General features: G+C 38.2%; 1 protein-coding gene across 2 annotated transcripts in view; it reads left to right on the top strand.

Moving 5' to 3' along the window:
• The window catches only part of ZFPM2 (zinc finger protein, FOG family member 2), a 452,842-nt gene that overhangs the window by 347,859 nt on the left and 84,600 nt on the right, over positions 1-20,383 (top strand). The window lies entirely within an intron of this gene.

Raw genomic sequence — 20,383 nt, 5'->3', positions numbered from 1 at the left:
TTGGGTATTTTAAAGACAGCTTATTAAAGGATTGAGGCCTGCTGTTAAATTACATATGCTTTCAATTGCTCTGAGAAGCAGACAGCATCAAGTGTAGTAATTTAGCCAGGCCAGCGAAAGACCTATCTAAAGTTTGAAGATATATGCTTTAAACTTTTACTTCTAACTCTGTTTAACTTAGTATTTATTCCACCACAACTCTGTCTGTTCTGCTGTATAATGTCATCTGCCAAGGAAAGTATGCACATGAAAAATTGTAAATAACTATATTTTTTTGCAAATAAGATGAGATGGTTTATTGGATTTTAGAGATTTTATACCAAATACAGAGGGTTATTTGTCCCTTCAGAATGATGTTTTTGACATATATTCTGCTTAAATAAAAAAAAACTAACTAACTATGTAAATAAACTCCTTGATCCCGTTGAACTCTAAAAACAAACAAGCAAGCAAAACAGCTGACAGGATAAATCAGCTAATGTAGTAGATGTAAAAGTATGTTAAATTTTTAACAGAAAAGAAATCACAGAAAATGTTTTTCTTAAACAATTATCTTTGGTTGTTAATTTTTAAAGTTTTTATTGATATTATGATGTGGGTGAAGACACCCCCTGTAGCGCCAGTATCCTATATGAACTCTGGTTCAATTCCTGGCTGCTGTACTTTGTTCCAGCTCCCACCGGGAAGGCGGCAGAGGATGGCCCACGTTCCTTGGGCCCCTGCGCCCATGTGGATGGTTCAGAAGCAGCTCCTGGCTTCAGATGGGCCCATCCTGGGCCGTTGTAGTCACTTGGGAAAAGAACCAGACATGGAAACTTTCTGTCTCTGACATTGTAACTTTGCCTTTCAAATAAACAAAATTCATCTTTTTAAATTGCCTTTCTCCTAAAAGTGGCAATGTTTCTAAGCAGGAAGCCACACTATGTTTTTCTTAGCATTGCTACATGTGAATGGCTAAGGTAATTTCAGACTGTATCGCTGACTGAATCCTTGTTGTCTTTTGCCAGAGTCCCCTCTACACTGAAAGCCTTACTTGAGAATTGAACAGAAGAATTGAGTTTGTGTTTTACCTTCAAAGCAGATCCTTAAATTCCTTTTCTGGTTTTCTTGAAATGTATTTCTCACTTGCGTATTTCTGGGATGTTTTTGATTATAGCTAACAGATTTATGCACATGGTGTAAATTGTAGATGTGGCTTGACTTGGAACCAGTTCTAGCTTGCTTCGATTGCTACTTTGTCAGGTCAGATTTCCTTTCCGTGTATTCACTAGTTATATTTTTGATCCCTGTATTCTTTCTCTTCATTCTTTGATCTTCCACATTCTTTCTCTTGGAGAGATGCTTTCTGAGTAGAAGAGATAATTGGGAAAGTAGCAAAGGAGAAAAATGAAAGGGGAACTCCCAATGGTGGGTTTGAGGGCAAAACTTGGGATTTTAAAATATCATCAAAATTTTTAAGTTTCAAGATATTTCATTAAAGAAATGTATTTTTCCTTTTATAAATTCGTCAGTTGTTACTAAAGATGATATTGCAAAAGCTTTCACTACTTTCTAAACAACAGGCAAGCTGGTGCTTTAGGCAACATAAATTAGAATACATTAGTTTAAACTTTTGGTTCTTAATTAAGTGCTACATTAAGACCTTGCTATTTATTAGAGATAATCCCAATTTATAGAAATTTCATTAAGATTTGACATTTTATTGGCCATATTCATAGATTATGCAAAACTAAAATAAAAGAACTGTGGAAGAATTGAAGTACAAAATAGAAGTAGATGGACACTTGACCATAAATATTACTTGTATAATTAACAAAAATGTTGTGGCTCTGTTATTACAACTGGCTCACAAAGCTTCAATTTCAGTGTTTTTTAGATAACCTGTGCACTGGTATTTCAATTTAAGGTATTTTTTCATCTAGAATATTTCTGTCTTCAATGTAAATAAGTGCCATTTACTTGTCTCATTATTAAATTCTGTGAAGGGCCTGTAAGAGTTTTAACATGTAAATGTAAGCCAATGGATTTTAGGACTATGCAAGTAAAAGTGAACACATAAGTTATTTAAAAGATATCTGCAGTTTAATTTACCTAATGTCAGGCATAAGCAATATTAAATCTATTTGAACTTAATTGCAAATTTGAGTCTTTCAATAAGGTGTAATTATCTGAACATCTTGCCATTAAAATTAAATGCAAGTGAATTTTTGATATATTCACTTTCCTTTGTAATAAGTGAAGGGTAATATTTTTATTTTGAAACATTTATAGTGTAAATTACTAAAATGGTATTTCTCTCATTCTAATAAATCTATTTTTACATAAGTGCTAGAGGTTAATGGCTAGATTTTAAATTGCTTTCCATTTTGATAATAAGTGCATTTCCAAGAGAGATGATTTTATTAAACAAATTTAAGTCATTTTGATTATCTTTATAAGAAATAATCTGTATTTGTATGAATTCAAATATAAAAGATGAAGTTTCATTAGTGTTTTTCATAAACACTTAGGGATATTATTTTAAAAGATCTTTTCCTTAATGATGTAGTTCTTCCTTAAGCCTTTATTTTTGTAAGTTATTTTTTCTCTCTCTACAAAGCTTAGATTTTTTTTATTATGTTCATATAATGGTTTTCAGTATTGAGTAATGGGAGTGATTCCACTTAAAATTAACTTTGAATTAATGCACTGTAACAGCGATCAAATATTGATCAGTTTTCTTTATTTTGTGCATGATTGCAAAGTGAGAAATACAATGCAAACTCTCAAATAATTAATTACAAAAAATTAAACAAGCTACACAAAGGCATAAAATGTAAGTCCTTAACATGCAGCATCTTTAAACGTTGTTTATCATTGTCCGCTACTAATCTAATTGCTGTTTATGATAAATATTTTTAAAACAACACATTTAGATACTTTTGAAAGGACTACTTAATTTAGAATTTTTATTGAAAAAGAAAATGTAAATACCTAGATCTTGGCTAACAAAGTAATTAAAATGTATGATTCTGCCTACTGTGTATAATAAGGGCTTATATTTGATCAACCATAAATGTTATTTAATCATTTTAACCTTGGAATACTACCCCACAAAACACTACTTAATGGAAGTTAGCTGAGACACATTAGAGTATCAAAACATCAAGTCGGCAAAGCCAAAAGGGCCTAGAAAATTCAAGCCCAGCTTATTCTGCTATAATAGTATAGCAGGTTGCGTGGCAACCAGTAGCTATGGATTTTGAAGTTACTTTATCCATATTCAATGAGAAAGACTTAGCCTGAATTGATTTTAGTAATTTTCAGAATTAATCGGGTATTCAGGAATTATTTTAGCAGATATTTTATAGGTTTCTACAGCTTAGAAATGCATGTGTGCACACATGATTCTCAAAATAGCAGTAGTTACAGGTTGCCTAGTATTTTGACTGCCGATGCATATTAGATATCGTCTGGTAGATTTGTTATATATACCATAGCTATGTTAGAGCCAGTTATTGCCCAGGGTCATTTACTTTAAATGATTTTTATTTTGTTGTTATTGATCATATATATGGTTGTCAGCTCTGATATGACATGGCTTTAAAAATTATTTTTTCTATAATCTGCATTTCTCTGTTTCAGTGAATTGTATCTTTATTATTTTTTCTTTTTTTAATTATTATTAATTACATTGCATTATGTGACACAGTTTTATAGGTACTGGGATTTCCCCATCCCTCCCAAACCCTTCCCCCATGGTGGATTCCCCCACCTTGTTGCATTACCACAGTTCAAATTCAGTTGAGATTCTTTCCTTGCAAGCATATACCAAGCATAAAGTCCAGCATCTTATTGTCCAGATAAGTTCAGCGGCTTCTTGGGGAGACCATCTCTGGTCTGAAGGTAGAGCCGGCAGAATATCATCCCAATCGTCGACAATTAAGGTGCTGAACATTTTTTTTGTTTGTTTGTTTTTTTTGGGGGGGGTGCAGGGAAATCCCCAACACCATGGTGAGGAGTGACTAATCTTTGTGTCCCACCCAGCGAAGCATGAGCCAATCCACGCCAGCTCTTTCCTGTCAGATTGTTGTTTGTCTATTTATTTTAGATTTTTTTAGTTTGTATGATTGATTGTTTGCTATGAGGGGTTTTCGGAGCGATCCCGATGGTCATCGCAAGAGAGGGTGGGGGTCCAGAGGTGGAGCCAGGTTCAGACCAGAGAAAGCTCTCCTCCCTGGTCCCGAAGGACGTTTATCGTTCTTCTGTTTCTGCGAACCGCTCAGGGCTTCTGGTTGTCTTTCCGATGATGTTGGCCTCCGCACGGTAGTGTTTGGACTTCTTCCATCCCCTGTGGAAGCTCTGGTTGGGGGTGGGTGACCTCAGAGTACTCGGCCTCCGAGGGCATCCAATTCCCTGTGGTCTCCTAGGCAGTTGGGATGTAGTCCTTGTTGCTCGTATTAATAGTTTGTGGTGGAGGTCTGGGAGTCTTCATGGTTGGGATCCAAGTTTCCTCCTTACCACCTGCTCCACCCTGGAGTGCCCTCCTGCTCCACGGTCGTCTTGTTAGAGTTACAAGTCAGTCTAGATTACCCTAAAATCTGCCAAGATCAGCAAAATTATACTTCAACACAACAAATGGCTAAATACTAAAATGAAATAGACACAAGACAGCTGAATGGTACCTTATAGCCATTTTAAGTTATATAGCAGTCGGTTCTGTATATAAAACTAAAACTGAAATGTCAATGGGCTAATCATAGGTTGTGGTTAAGAACTTGCTTTCTTTTTTTTTTTATTTGTTTGTTTGTAACACACTGGTTACTCACAACCATGTCAATTCCATAATGTTGCAAATTGCTGTTGATGTTATGTCGGGACTCTTGGTTGAATGGGATGATATTCTGCCACCTCTAACAACGGACCAGAAATGGTCTCCCCAAGATACTGTTCAACCCATCTGGACAATAAATAGCTGGACTTTATACTTGGTATATGTTTACAAGGAAAGAATCTTGATTGAATTTGAACTGTAATACTGCATCAAGGTGGAGGAAGCCACCAGGGGGAAGGGGCGTGGGGGGGATTCCCAGAGCCTATGAAACTGTAACATAATGCAAAATAATTAATAAAAAAAAGAATATCATCCCAATCAATTAAAAATCCCAACATAACATCAGCAACAATTTATAACATTATGGAATTAATTGACATGGTATTGAGTAACCAATATGTTAAAAAAAAAAAAGGAATGCAAGTTCTGAACCATATCCTGTGATTTCTTCATTTACATTTCAGTTTTAGTTTATGTACAACCGGGTTCTATACACCGTAAAATGGCTATAGATTACTATTCAGCTGTGTCGTGTCTATTTTAATTTTAGTATTTGGCAGTTTAGAGCGTTGAAGCATGATTTTGCTGAACCTGGCTGTTTTTCGGGTACTCTAACTCTATAACTCTAACGAGACATATGTCTACAATTTAGGTGAACAGTTTTAGAAGGGGTGTGCAGAGAAAGCTTCAATACCCTAGTAAAGAGTAACTACTCTTTGTGTCCCACCTAGTAAGGTATAAGTGAATCCACACTGACCATTTCCTGTCTGATTCTAAGCTTTCCATGTTGTTCTCTGCATACCATATGATCCAGCAATAGCACTCCTAGGAATATATCCAAAACACCTGTTACACGAGAAACCAACATGCACCCCTATGTTCATAGCAGTACAATCAGTAATTGCAAAAACATGGAAGCAACCGAAATGCCCATCAACAGAAGACTGGATAAGAAAGCTATGGTTCATTTACTCCATGGAATACTACTCAGCTATTAAAAAAAACAAACTGCAGTTCTTTGTGGCCAAATGGGCCCAACTGGAAACCATTATGCTAAGGAAAATGAGTCAATCCCAAAAGGTTAAATGTCACATGTTTGCCTTAATTTAAGATGAAATGATGTCAGTATGAAAAATAGTACCTGTGTATTGTAATATTATTTCAACCTCAAACAGCCTATCTCACATGCAGTAAGATAATGTGATGTAATCTATGAATCAACAATCAATGTGAGTCAGACTGCTTATGATCTACATCAAAGAACTGTAAAACCTAATATACTTTTAATACCCTATGTTATTCCATAATGGGGAGGGAGAGCAGGGAAATCTTCCACCACCCTAGAATGTGTGAGGAAGACGCAAAGTATAACCTACCTGGATCATAACTGGTAACTCATAGACAACAGACTCGAATCAGCATTAGACAATAGTAAAACTACAAAGACATATAGGGGGAATCAGGAGCGATCCTGACAACCTCTTAAAAGGAGGTCATATGCACAGAGCGGGGGGGACCCCAGAGCAGAGCAGGGGGACAGGAGGAGGCTTGTATCCCAACCCTGAAGACTCCCGATCCTCACCAAGGACTATCAATACGAACACCAAGGACTACATCCCAACTGCCAAGGAGACCACAGGGAATTGGAATGCCTTCGGAGGCCGAGAACTCTGAGGTCACCCACCCCCATTTGTATCTACCACATGGGATGGAAGAAGTCCAAATCCTTCCTCGCAGGATCTAAGGTCTTTGGAATGACAACCAGGAGCCCTGAGCGGTCCACAGAAACAGAACAGTAAACTTCCTTCGGGACTAGGGAGAGGAGCTTTCTCTGGTCCTTGCCTGGTTCCAACTTTGGGTCCCCACCCTCTCTGGCAATGAGCATCAGGATCGCTCCAAAAACCCCTCAAAACAAACAAATAAAAAATAAGCAAACAAAAAATCTAGAATAGATAGAGAACAACAAGGAAAAGTATCTTTATTTGTATGTTGAATAGTGTTTTCTAATCTGTTGCTGTTTTTGTTAAGGATAATTAAATGGGAACAAACTTTAGTATATCCAAAATATTTTAGAATGCATAGACAAATACAAGGTGTTTTACATTTCTACATTTTGTTTTCTCTTGTTTTCCTTTAGGATGAAACAGAAAAATACGAAATTTAGTTATGGTTTTTGTTTGAAATATATTTTTTAGCATTTGACAGACAAAAGCACTATTTGATTAGGGCTAGAAATTTCAGAAATCTATTATGAACTCAGTTCTATTGATATTTCTTTCAGTAATTACGTGAAACTTTTAAAAAATATTATCTTAAGGTTAATTTTCTTGATAGCTGGTTTTCTCTGTGTGTTTTTAATGGTTAACTGAGTAATACTAAAGGTATGGTAGATAATTTATCTGCAGATAACTTAAGTGGGAAGTAAAGGAAAAACTTAAAGTGAAGATGCAACCAACAGTATGGGAGAAAAATTTTACACACTAGCATGTGATATGGGAGTAATATACAGGATTTACAAAGAGCCTCCGAAACCCAAGGACAGTAAAATAAATAAATAAATATTATGAAAAATGGGCAAAGGAAATGAAGACACATTTTTCAAAAGAACAGATTCAGAAGGCTAACATAGATGTGAAAAGTTGCTCAGACTCCCCAGCCATTAGGGATATTCAAATGAAAGCCGTGTTGAGGTGCCACCTAACTCCAGTGAGATTTGCCTCCATTCAGAACTCTAGTGATAACACCTGGTGATGTGGATGTGGGGAGAAAGGTGCCCTGCTTCACTGCTGGTGGGGGTGTAGGCTAGTGCAACCACTATGGACATCAGAATGGAGAATGCTTAGAGAATTGCAAATAAACCTGTCATATGACCCAGCTATCCTGCTCCTAAGTATATACCCAAAAGACATAAAAATTGCCTATGAGAATGGGATCTGTAATCCTATATTTACAGCAGCAAAATATACAATAGCAAAGACATGGAAACAGTCCAGATGCCCATCCAAAGAGGAGTAGTTAAAGAGACTGTGGTATATGTACTCTGTGGAATATTACTCAGCCATTAAAAAGAATAAAATTATACCATTTGCAACTAGATGGTCCCAACAAGAGACGATTGTGCTCAGTGAAAAAAGTCAATCCCAAAAGGACAAATACAATAGATTCTCTCTTCTATAAGGGAACCATCGTGCAAGTTAGACTTTGTGTTTTATTTTTGTCACCTATTGCTTATTCAGTGGCACTTTTTTTGACTCCAGGATGCTGTAATTTGTTGTTGTTGTTTTAACTTCTTACCCATTATTGACCTTATTTCGTGGCTTCTCATTTAAGGGACTGTATAGTGATATAGTAATAGATATTACCATATCCAAATGTGGAGATACATTGCAATATGCATCCCTACTTCCAAATCAAAGATGGACTCCCAATGAAACTGTTCGACATAGTTAGACAGAGGGATGCTGGACTGTTTGACATTGTCTGCGATAGCAATGTCAGAGCACACATTGAAAAACAGACTGATGAAATTGTAACTCCTTATGAAGGACTATACTGTTGTAACAGTATGGGGAAAATCAGTCAAGCAGTGGGAAACTGAGATGGGCTGAATCTCAGACTCTACAGAATTGTACCATAAAATTCAAAATTCAAAATAAAAATTTAGGAAAAAAGAACAAATCCTACAGGATCTATCACCCAATATTCTCTCCCCATGAAAACTCTGGTTCCAAACACTATCAGTAAGATTGCTGCTTCTTGTTACAAAAAAAAAAAAAAAAAAAAAAAAAAAAAAAAAAAAACTTAACTAAGGAAAATTAAAAATACTACTAATTATACAGGTGTAACACTTTGAAATTTACCTTCAAAACAAAAGGTGATAATGTGTGTCATACGACCTTTATAAGCAGTGTTACTAATACTACTTATAAAAAGCAGGAAAATAGTAGCACACATGTGCGTAATTTAGTGCTATAAAATATATTGCTAGAAATCTATCTCTATATATAAATCTATAAACTCATTCCTTGGAGATATATGAATAGTATCTGAAAATTGGTTCCATGGTAGTATTGTAAAGTTAATAATATAAAAATTATATTCACCATAAACTGCAATCACCTTCAGAAACACTTAAAAATACTCTGAAAACTAATTTTTAAGCCTGAGGTATTGTCATTCTCACAGAAGCAGAAATTGTCAGTTAGATGTTCCAGGTTTGGTTTGCTTGCATTCTTACACATCCCCCTGCTTCTTTTCTAGACTTCAGTTGACTTAACTCCTGATCACTCATTTTATAATCAGCAGTCCAGGATAACATGGAACATAATTAAAACATCTTGGGTTGTGTGACATTGCACAAATAAATTCCAACCAAATTGGTTATCAAATCACAGCTGTAGAATGAATAAATCTGTCTTACAATGTTGTTCATTATTTGACAGGAAGTGTCTACTCAGCTTCTTAGAGGACTGCTCCTCTGTATTTGTGTTTGTTTTGCTTTGTTGTGAAGAACAAGTGAGTTTCCGAATATCAGCATCCTCTGTGCATTAATTTTAAAAGATGAATTTAAAAGAATAATAGCAAAGGCATTAGCCATGATATGAAACTGCAGCATGTGCTAAGTCTCCCCGTAAGAATAATTATTACCTCTATTATAAGAAGGCTTATCTTGAGCATCAGATGTAAGTGAAATGTACTTAGGAAAATTGCAAGTTGCTTTGCTGCACTGAGATAGTAGTGACAGTGTTAGGGAATGTTGTTTAATAGGTTTTCTGCCTTCAGTCTTATTTTTTTGGTTGCCCTTTTCTTCCTCTGCTATGTTAGGACTAGAGATTTTCTTAGGAGAGAATTCTAGCATTTTTAAAAAGCACATGAGATGTAAGAGAGCCAAAACTAACAGCTTCTCTTTCACTAGCGGTGCAATGTTTTCAGTATAGTATGCAAAGAAATTCGTTGTCTGCCCCTCAACCCTCAGAAAGGTACACATGTGTCCAAGACAGTAAGAAAATCCGTATTAGTCCTCCCACTTACTGGCTCTGACCGTAGAAGGCTCAAGATCTTCTTACTTTTGAACTTTGCATCAGTGTTTGAAAAATAGAAAATTAGTCCATGCCCTTCCTTTTCATTGCTATTTAACACAGTTGAGCCCAAAGGTACAAATACTTGAGCCAAAACTTAGGACAGGCAGGACTCACAAGGTACATACTCTATGATCTAGTATTGATCTAGTATTGTCAAAAACAGTAAGCCAGCTCTTCAGTAACCCTGCAAGGAATATTGAATAAAAACAGCCACTATGTGAATGCTGAAGGGATGGATGTTATTACTTGAACTTCATTATTTCTCCCAAACACCTCATACTCTGTGGAGAAGGCATTAGCATGACACAAGAACCAGAAAAGAATGGGTCACATATCAGAAATCATGTCCCTTTTAAAACAGAAGAGACAACTGTGTCATTAGCATCAGTATTTTGTAGTACTAGAGAATATTGAGCACCTACTATCTAAACACAGCTTGACACTGTGCTTAGTAGTATATACACCAAGATTTATGCTTTGGGTCTTTTTATCTGTGTGGAGAGTCAAATGAACAGACAAATCTGCAAATAAAAATTACAGTGAAATGTATTGGAAAGAAATTCTACAATACGTAAACAGAAGAGATTATGGGGAGGGATTTGGTGATGAATAAATAAAGGGTGTTTACTAGGTGGAAAAAGAAGAAAATGGATTAAAATTACACAAACACATGAAAGCACAAAATTTTGTAAAATTCTGGCTTGTCTAGGTTATCAGCCGAAGCTTGGTGTAATGTGTGGTAGATGAATGACTGAATTACCTCTCTGAGAAGTAAACTGTGTCACAGAGATGGATCTTCAGCTTTCTATATTTTTCCCAGTAGTTCTAATTTGGTTGATTCTAATAGAGAGATCAGTAAGAGCTTATATTTTAGACATTTCATTAAAAACTTTACTCTGAAAAGGAATATTTTCTTATTTTAAGGTGATATGGTTCAGTATATGTTTTAAGACCTTGATTTTTTTAAAAAGTCATGTATTTATATATTTTATTTACACACACAGTACATGCACACATACATAAGAGGGTGCTTCACAAAATTTTTGGAAATACTGAAAAGATGATTGTTTTGTTGCAAATTACTTGAAATATATGCATACATTTTTCATGGTATACATTTTATTTACACTTTTTATGTAAAATCATGCATGGATTTCAAGATTTTTTTGCAGTAAAACAATCATCTAATTGTGTTTTCACACATTTGTGGAGTCCCCTTGCACATTTCAAATTGGACACTCCAGTTCTACATCTGTTCAAGATACTTATACTAACCAATTTCTTGTAGTTAATTTTGCACCACTCCATGCTGGCAGAAATAAAGCTATACATACTTGCTCCCCCTCTACACATGTATTTGGATTACTTTACATCAACATAAATTTTAAAAATGAACTTTTCTAAATCCTGCATATCTCTAAGAAATCAGATACAACTTATAGATTGAAAGTTGTATGAAATATGCCTCCTTTCATGGCAAGATTCTCACTTCACTAATTTGATATATTCTGTTGGAAAGATCGATAGTTCCATCTGTGATATGAGGATATAGAATTAATTAAGCTATGTCATATTAATTGGATAACTTCCTTTCCCCTCTCAACCCCCACCACTGCCAAGGTGAACAGATCCAGTTTCCTTAGAAAGGAATGTGTTCAATGTGTGTTGACAATTCAAGCTTGCCAAGTGGAGCTTGATAGAAAATAGGTAGATGGTGTGTTGCATTTAATTATAGAAGACTGCAAGATTTCAGTGACATATTTACCTCATTTACCTAGATGATATTCTAATATTTATTAGGCCATTTGAGAAGCATCTGCAATAGTTAGATAAGATGTGCTGTCTCATAAGGGATACTGGACTACAATTTAACTGCACAAGCACCAATCTCTTCTGCGGACCCCAGCTAATTTGACGGTATCTCCCTTTTAACCAACTAGCTCAGTGGTTAGCATGTAATGCAAGGCAGGCTCAAGTGGCAGATTGGGTCATCCTGGGTATGTGATGTCATCATAGGGGTCTGTGGCTGCTGTCCTTTGCCTTAGGCACCTGGTCACATGGAAGAAAAATGGCATGAGTGTTTGCAATTTGTAAGCTAGTATATTATTGAGAGATTTGAGTTTTCATCATGATATTAAATGTCTGATCAATGTATTGTGCAATATTAAACTGTATATCTTCCCATTTTTGTTTTATAAAATCAGAAAATCGAATGATCATACTTTATGTAAGGAATAACAAATTTTTTACAGAAAGTAAAAATTAAAGAATTATGTTCAGTGTACAAATTATATTCTATTTAGGATCATTTGGCATTTATAAAATAAATTAGAAAGTATAAGCAATATGTAGGATTTCTCATTTACATTTTCTGTTACAGAACCTTATTTCTGTTGGAATTTGTGGGTACAAACAAATCGCACTTCTTTATCCCATATGAAAGGTGATTATAAAATATGGCTACTGAAAATAAATAGCACTTATAGTGGAAGTGACTAAAGATTGTGGTATGAATATGTTAGCTAAGTCGGCTACTACAATGCATCCAGACTTGGGTGGCCTAAGAAATATGTGCAGCAGTGGAAAATTGCTAGCCAAGCGGGGATTGCAGTGCTCGCTTGAGGGCCCTGGCTCCCAAGAGAAGGAAGAAAAGCATGTCACAAGTTCCTTCTCCTAAACTCACCAGTTAGATAAAGTCACTCATTTTCTCCGGAAATAGAGGACCTCAAATATGGTAATGAATTTCATGCAATTTTATTTTCATATACACCATCAACTTTACATATTTATTTAATTCTTATTTAATTCATCTTATTTAATTCTCGCAGCATTTCCAAATGGGGTGTGTGTGTGTGTGTGTGTGTGAGAGAGAGAGAGAGAGAGAGAGAGAGAGATCTCCATTTTGGCTGAAGGGGGGACTCCATCTTAGGAACATTAATTAGCCTAGCCATAATTACCAGGATAAGTAAGGAAAAGAGAATAAACTATGATGCTTAAAACTATTGATCAATTATTATACTGCCTTTAAAGTTATGAAATGATTAACATTTAAGCATGATATTTCTGAAATTTAAAGTCCCTGAGCAAGGTGACTTTAGGTAGCTTCAGAATTATTAACAGTGCCTAAAACACAAAAATCAGAATCAATACACAAAAGTGTATGGCAGTATGCAAGATCCAGACCTTATGTATAAAATTGCCTTGAAAGTGAAATTCATTTCTGTTAACATGATGAAAATGCCAAGAGGATTTCTCTAAAGCAATTTAAGCATTCCACACCTTATTTTTAATGTGGAGCTGTGATGCTGCATCTGTTTCCAAAGTTTTTTTTTATTAGTTTTCACTTTACTTCTGGTGGTAGATATAGCAGAAGTAGATCACTGATGATTCCCTTGGGTTTTACTTATTGTTTAATAATTGTTTGTAATTAAAAATGCTAAGCAGTAGTATATACAAAGTACTGATTAATTTTTCTGTGGATCATCAAAAAGGCAAGTGCATGAAGGTTATCATGTCATGCAATATATGTAATGGGACAATCAGAAAGTGAAAGGGGGTGTGACTAGTGATTAATGTGGGTCTACAAGCATAAACTTGTATGTATTGCAGAAAATATCTAAATATGAAGAAGCCATTTATGTACCTTATTTAACATGTTGTTTGTCTCAGGAATATATCACCTGTACCTTCAGGTTCCATGTCTGTTGTATGGGATCTTGTGTCTGTTGGTCCGGGTAGACTTGACTGGTGCTTTTCAATTTAAATCTTTGGACTATCATTGGTTACTTTAACTGTGATTAGTCTAAAATAAGAAATGTGTGTCAAAATGTAGGTGTACTGTGTTAGTAAACATACAATTTAATCAAGTAATGTTTTTTAGCAAGAATTGTTAATGAAGGAAACAGTGAATTAAATTGTACCATGACTTTGACTTCCACATTATAATCCATTGAATGTGATCAGAAGTAGGGAGAAGGAGAGGCACTTTTCCTTTAAAAGTTCCATGAGTAAGTCTCCCTCCATGTTGAAATGCAGAAAATGGTAGGAGTTAGCCGAACATTCGATTTTTCAGTTCACAGCTATTGACTAGGACTGGTTTGTGGCCCCAATCTAATTAACATCAAGTGAATTTGGAACATATAAACTGTTTTAGTTAATAATTTTTGAAAAATTACAATTAAGAAAATTTAACTGATACATAAATGTGGTATCATGTGACATTTTAATCTATACATACAGTATGTAATATCCAACCAGGATGTCATTTCTCAATAGCGAAAACATTCAATTTCCTTCCATTTCTTTTTTCCTTCTTTAGGAAAATGCACTATATATTATCATTATCTATAGTAACCCAACCCTGCAATGGAACACAATAATTTATCCTCTCCATAACTCAGTACCCTTTAGATAATTTTTCTCCATCTTCCTCTCTTCCTAGCTTTTCCTAATCTCTGGTAATCATGGTTCTACTTCAACTTCTATGAAATTATTAGTCTGCACAAAATTATAAAGGTTTTGTTAGTCTCGACCTACCTAAATAAGTGGCAGTTTTAATCCATGAAAACTAGAAACTCAACTAGGTTGGGCTTACTTTGGTTTTTAAGAGTAAACCTTGTGGGGGCTGCAGGAGGGAGCGTCTTGCTCGGATCCTGATCCCAGCCACCATGTGCTCATGGTGAGCTGGGCCCGGGCCCACCTGGATTTGGGGACTACTTCCTTTCGGATGAGTACACCGAGGGGGAGGTCTCCGGGACTGGGTGGGTCCGGGGCCCACCCATCACCCTCATTGGGCAGTGGACGGAATTGGGTTGGGGCGCAACCTTGGGCCTGCGGGTTTAAACTTCAGCAGCCAGGAGGCTGCTGGGGGCTGCAGGAGGGAGCGTCTTGCTCGGATCCCGATCCCAGCCAACATGTGCTCATGGTGAGCTGGGCCTGGGTGGCCAGTGCGCCATTTGGCACTAGGCTGTGCCTGCTGGCCGCCCTGCAGGGGAGCTCTGGGGTATTGGTTGTCTGAATCGCTGCTTTGGTAGCTCCAGGCTGACCCCACTGTTTCTGGGATCTGAGTCAATCCTAAAGATTCCCAATGCCAGTAACTCTTCCCTTGAAGAACTTCTAATCACTTAACAATGCTGAGCTGTGAACACCTATCATGCAAAAGATAAGCTCAGGCTTGTCTAGCAGGATATTGTTTTGCCTGACATGATGATGGTTCACGAGACTGGTCACATTAGGCAGGGCCATAATATCAACTAGCACTCTAGAACCTTATCCTGGGGTGGATTCTGTGCAGGATGTGTGGGCCACACCCTGTAGAAAGTTTAGCCCCACTGGTAAACCTAAAAGTTTGGGTGGTTATGGACTAAGCTAGGTGTGACCAAGGAGCCTGCCATCAATCACAGGTAAAGGGACCCGCAACAGACTGCACTGGCAAGGCAGCAGCACCCAAATGTGCATCCTGAATAGGGTGTGGGGTGAGCCGGGCTGCAACATTCACCAGCTCATACAAGGCCAAATGGGAGGCCAGAGTACACCGGGCACTGGCCTAAAACCCATTGGCATGTATGAGAACTGGGTGTGGGAGTGGATCAAGTGGAGTAACTTGGGAAACTCCCCTGGCAAGTCATAGCTCTCGCTGGTGAACATGTGGTCCAGACCTGGGGGTCGGACAAGCAGGGCATAGTAGCTCCAAGATGTGTAAATTGGTAATGGAATGGAATGTACTGGGCAGGACTGAGCAAACCTTAGCCTACAAGCAAAACTAGAAATCCAGCATGGAGCACAGGTCATACTGAGCTAGGCTCTTGCACCTACTGGTCCTCAGAGCAACCACAGGCAGGTGTGTGATTTACAGCTAGGAACAGGCCCAATTGGGAAGGTGAGGGGACACCCTAACTGGGTTGAGGTTCCCACCAAGGGGCGCGAGTGCTGGAATGGGGGCTGCGTTCTATCTAGGAAACAGTTGTAGTCACCCGAGGCACTAGTGTGGGCTGGGATTGGATGCACCAGGCCAGTTCAGACCCCAACACCATCTGGTGTCATGGAGAACCAGGGTAGATGTGGGACTGACTAGGCTGGGTCTCAACCCCCTACTGAGCCATGTGTGAGCTGTATGTGGGTATGGACGAGCCATGGCTGGGCTGAAATATCCAACAACAAGAACCAGAATGGGGTGAAAGCCAGCCAGGAAAAGCCACTGTTCCTGCTAGAACAGGAGGTGAACTGAGTAGGGTTGGCTCAAGGACCCCCTGGTATGCGCAAAATCTGGCTTTGGGAGGTGTTCTGATGGAAGAGCCTGGGCAACTCCTCTGGCAGAACACAGTCCCTGCAGGTAAGCGCAAGAAGCATGATTGGAAACAGCCCAGAATAGGCCATGGAAGGTTTCCCACTGGCACACATTCGATATGGGTCAAGGGCAGACCAGGCTGAATCAGTTCATGTCATCCACTGGCAAATCCGATCACCAGAACAGAGTGTGGGTTGAGCTGGGTTTGGTCGCGACAAAACCAGTACACATTATGGAATGCCAGGGCATGGTTGCCTGTACTGGATTTGACTGCAGCACCCAACCAGTACATGTGAGATCCAGGAACGGAGGGGCAGAGCTGGCAGGGGGATTAAGGAGCTGGTCCCCTCGCCGGACAGTTACTCCCACTGGAGAGCATGGGCTGGGATGGGGACAGACCAGACTAAGCAGGGCTATAACACCTGTGTGCCGCATGTGGACTACATCAGGGAAAAGCCAGGCTGGGCTGACTGTTCCTAATGGTGCAAGCATAAATTAGAGTGGGTGAGGGACGTTTGGGCTTAGCCGCAGCATCAGATGGCAGAAGCTGGCACTGGGGGCTAATTCTGTCAAGTCAAACCACAGAACCACCCGAAGAGTGCATCAACTGGGATTGTTAGAGACCCGGGAGGGAAATAGTGGGCTCCTCCCTCTTGGGTTACTGCTCCCACGGGAGGGCATGAAAACTAGGATGGGGGCTGGGATGGCTAGACAGAGAGGCACTCAACAACATCCGTGAGGGCTGGATGATTGAGTTGGTTAGATGGAACTAAGCTTTAATACCCATTGACAAGTACAAGAGCCAAATGGGATGGGGGACAGACTGGACTAGTCTGCTACACATACTGACAAGCCAGGGTAGGGGGCGGGCCTGGAGGGGGTTATTGTGGGTCGCCCCGACTAGGCTGTAGCTCCCACTGGTTGATGTAAGGGCCGAGTATGTGCTGGGCAGAACTAGACTGGACTGCAACACCCATTGGTTCCAGTGCAACTCGGGACTGTAAACAGAACCAACCCAGCAATTGCAACCACCAGCTGATCAGGGTGATGGACTGTGCTGGGCCTTGTGCTTGCTAAAACATAAAGAATCTAGTCTGGGAATACCTCAAAGTTTCTTTGGAGATCTCTCCAATCGAACTGCTGGACTCAGAACTCTAACCAAAAAAAGACAGAAGACAGAACAGGTCAATCATTCATATCAGCTATATGTTGGCAGCAAAATATGGGGCAAACGGAGACTTTATGATGGACCATATCAATCAGTGGACGACCTCATCGAGCAAAACTGGCAGCGATTCATAACTGGAGAACTATTAAAACTACTTGAGCAAATATCTCAGAGCATGCCCCACATCCGGGACTTGGGGTGGGCGAGAAACCGGGTGGGGTGTCTCCCTCAATATCCCCCTTTACCTCAGATACAGGATGGAAACAATATGGACATAATAGTATCACATACTTCCCTATACCCCCTGAACCTTTTTTTATTAACCATAATTAACTGTGTAAAGATTGTCAACATGTATACAATAAAATAAAATAAAATTTTTTTTAAAAAAAGTAAACCTTGTGCTATTCACTTTCATATACTGATAATAATTTAAGAGTTATCTTGATATACATGTTATTTTGAAATAGAAACAACTGTATCATAGCTCTGATCTAGTCATTTTAGGGGCTTGTATATTGAAGAGATAAAATTGTTTGTATTGTTTGCCCCCCCCCCAAAATGCCTCCTTTTTGTTCTTTATTTCCTTTAGCATTGTAATGATTCTGTGAACTAGGAGCTTCACATCCATTGCATAGATAGAAGACCTGTGGTAGTGGGATCAGTTTAATTGGCTGCTGGACAGCTTTACAGAACTGTGAACAAAATACCTGAAGAGGGTTGCTTAGGAAGGAAGAATGTTTATTTTATGTTTCAGTTTTGAAAGTTCAGTCAAGAATGGGCAACCCCGTTCATCTGGTGTCTAATGAGAGTCATGAATGGCAGAGTATGCTCAAAGAGAGGTTGGCCGGGGAAGCAGAATGCAGAAAAAACATGCCCAGCCTCTGGGCCCAAGTGACTCTCTTTTTAAGGCCCCCCATTGGGCTCCATCTCAGCAACTTCATCCCATCCAATTACTCCCCAAAGAGGTCACCTTCAGAAATCACACTTTTAAGTATTCACCCTTAACTCATTAACCAGTAATGAATGAGTTTGGACATGAAGACCCTAACACATGGATCTTTGAATGATGTCCAAACTACAGCATTGAATAAATTTGTTTAGCATTTGGTTAACAAAAATGGTTAAGTACCTACTGTGTTTCAAGTGTGTATGTGTGTGTGTGTGTGCACTCGCATGTAAGTATTTATATATGAAAGTATTAATTCAATCAAAGATGAAAGTAAACGCCAGGTTTCCTTACTTCCGTTTTTGGTGTTTGTTCCATAGAGCATTATTTCTACATTATAGTATAGATATACTGGAATTGTTTCTTTTTTTAAAAAATTGGGGGCTTAAAACAATTGTGAAGGCTAATCAAATAGCTACTCCATTCCTAGTGAGAGAAAAGTAATAGGAACATAAACAAATGGGGCCTCTCTGTTTTGCCTTTTTATAAAAGGAGGGAGAGAAGATGAGATCTCTATCTATATTCATTATTAAAGGTAAGAGAAAGGAAGGAGGTAATCCTACAATATTACTTTAGAGGAGGTAAGTCTCACAGTTTTCCGTGATTTAAAGTCATTGAGGGCAATATTTTCACTCAGCAGTTTGTTTTTCACTATGTAAATCTCCATTGTAATTTCATGAAATTTTAAAAATACAGATTTTGATCATTTTGTTTTGTATTTTTGTTGGTGACCTTAATGTATCTTAGTTCAGCTGGTCATAGGATTACATTGATGAAGTTCATTTTTCATCTAAAAGTCACTTTATTGGATTAAGGGTGTGGAGCTAATATACTCAAGATCAAGAAATTCATACATCAAAAAAAAAAAGAAATTCATACATCAGAGGAAACTTAGCTCCTTGGTTTTCAAATATCTTTGCTCAGCTCAACCAGATTTTCCAAAAATACACGTCAGTACTTGCAATACTTACAAAATAAGAGGAAATAGACTATGATGTAGGGTCAACTGCAGTTAAAATCAACTAAGAGTGGGTATCTACTGAGAACAGACCACTGTTATTCTCTTTGAAAGCAAACAGCATGGGACAAGAGGTTGATAGTCTGCAGAAACAAGAAGATAGATCCACATCTTTCACCATACACTAAGATCAAATCTAAATGGATAATGAACCTAAATCTACACCTAGAAACCTTCAAGCTTTTAGAAGAAAATGTTGGAAACATCCTGCAAGATTTAGGTGAAGGACCTGACTTACTAAAATGGACACCAAAAGCACTAGCAATAAAGACCAAAATAAACAAATGGGACTTCACCAAACTAAGAAGCTTCTGTACAGCAAGGGAAACAATCAACAAAGTAAAAAAGCAACCCACAGAATGGGAGAAGATCTTTGCACACTACATAGATGATAGGGGGCTAATCTCCAGGATATACAAAGATCTCCAGAACAACCAAAGCACTAAAACAAACCAACCACCAAAGAAGTGGATACGGGAAATGGGCAGACATTTCACAACAGAACAAACCCAAATGGCAAACGAACATATGAAAAAATGCTCAAGTTCTCTGACAATAAGGGAAATGCAGATTAAGGCAACAGTGAGGTACCACCTAACACCAGTAAGGATGGCACACATACAAAATAACCCCAACAACACTTGCTGGCGAGGATGTGGGGAAAACGGAACCCTACTCCACTGCTGGTGGGGCTGCAGACTTGTATAGCCTCTGTGGAAATCAGTATGGAGAACACTGAAGCAGCTGAAAATCAGCAAACCATATGATCCAGCAATAGCACTCCTAGGAATATATCCAAAACACCTGTTACACGAGAAACCAACATGCACCCCTATGTTCATAGCAGCACAATCAATAATTGCAAAAACATGGAAGCAACCGAAATGCCCATCAACAGAAGACTGGATAAGAAAGCTATGGTTCATCTACTCCATGGAATACTACTCAGCTATTAAAAAAAACAAACTGCAGTTCTTTGTGGCCAAATGAGCCCAACTGGAAACCATTATGCTAAGGAAAATGAGTCAATCCCAAAAGGTTAAATGTCACATGTTTGCCTTAATTTAA

The sequence above is a fragment of the Ochotona princeps genome, chromosome 9 (genome assembly GCF_030435755.1).
Source record: "Ochotona princeps isolate mOchPri1 chromosome 9, mOchPri1.hap1, whole genome shotgun sequence".
Lineage (NCBI taxonomy): Eukaryota > Metazoa > Chordata > Mammalia > Lagomorpha > Ochotonidae > Ochotona > Ochotona princeps.
The sequence above is the reverse complement of the archived record's forward strand: the minus strand, read 5'-3'. Positions and strand labels throughout refer to the sequence as shown.